A 1,452-nucleotide genomic window follows, 5' to 3' on the forward strand; every position below is an offset into this window, starting at 1 on the left:
TACGTAATTAACGTATTAGTTCTATGGGTTTCGAAGAAATGTAACGGTTTAATCTAGATGTTGTTGAATAAGCGTATGGTTATATTTACGTAATGTACCCTTACAGTAACTATTACCCAGGCTCTGCTTCAGTAGCTTCCCGTGAATTCACGCCACTGAATTTGATCCTTCTGTTCATTAATAAACTAAGGTACGGTCACCTAGAATGCTCTATGTCGGTTTTTCAAGACTCAACATGCCAAATAAATTACTCAAAGAGAACCTAGTTTTTGATGCATTGTCAAGGATGCCAGTGGAATTAGGAGAAGTCTACACAATAAAGCTCTCATACTGTGAGGTGTAGCATGAAAAATACGTGACGCAAATATTGCAGGATACGAGAGGTGTGTGAACTTGGATGAAGGGTTATGATTCATGAGGTGGAGTTGTGAGAGCGCAAAATACTGAATACTACCATTTTGCAAATATATGAAAGACAAATAACAGACTGAGTTACAAGGAGAAAGGTTTTACTATGTGATCGAAGAAAGATTTTCTGAACACACAGAGAATCTGCTTCTGCACACCACAAGCCATTATACATTGAGTGGCGAAGGGTGCTTCATGTACCACTGCCATTAATGTCTTACCTAAATCGTCCGCGACATTTGCAAGGGAAGAACAACTGTCGGGATGTTTCCAAGGGGGCCTGATTTTCAAATTTAGCCATCATGGGAATCAACTAAATAAATCAGAAAATCAACGTAGCTGGAAAGAGTACTTGTCTTGCTTTGTTCCCATCATACATATGCATCTACACCTTCTATAATATAATATAGAGGGTTCAAAAATATATATTCTATGTTTCTCAGTACCTTCCAAATTAATTGACGGAAATATCTCATATTTGGGAGTTGAATAGTTTATTGTTCTGGCAAACACCACATAGGCGTTGTCTTGTTACGTTACGTGATAGTCACTACATATCCTTTCTTTGGTTTCGTTTTCACTTACGTGAGTCAACATGACTGCTGCAAAACTGACATTCGATGAAAAGAAGTGGTTCAAATTCACGGAAACATTAATGAGGCTCAACGCCAATAAAGAATTGGTTGCAAACAGAGCCATTGATGCGTACACAAACTGAACGCTTTGGAGACGAATTTGCAGTCAAAGGCTGTGTGACAGACGTACACAAACCGCGACCTGGGCGACTTGTAACAGTAAAAAGTCCACAATGGTTCACTCGCTCACCACAGAAATCTGTGTGAGAGCATGCCTGTAAAACCAAAGTGCGTCCTCCAAATGTTCATCGCATTTTGAAGAAAGCTTACGCGCAGCATCCTAAGATAGTTACACTTTATGCGCAAGAAAAACCCAGATCGTATTGTGCAGTACTGGGAGTGGTTTATGGCATGGTGCGTAACAGCGAAGTGTTTGCAGACATAATTATGTGTTCTGATGCTCAAATTA

Source organism: Schistocerca nitens, chromosome 2, assembly GCF_023898315.1.
Source record: "Schistocerca nitens isolate TAMUIC-IGC-003100 chromosome 2, iqSchNite1.1, whole genome shotgun sequence".
Taxonomy (NCBI): Eukaryota; Metazoa; Arthropoda; class Insecta; order Orthoptera; family Acrididae; genus Schistocerca; species Schistocerca nitens.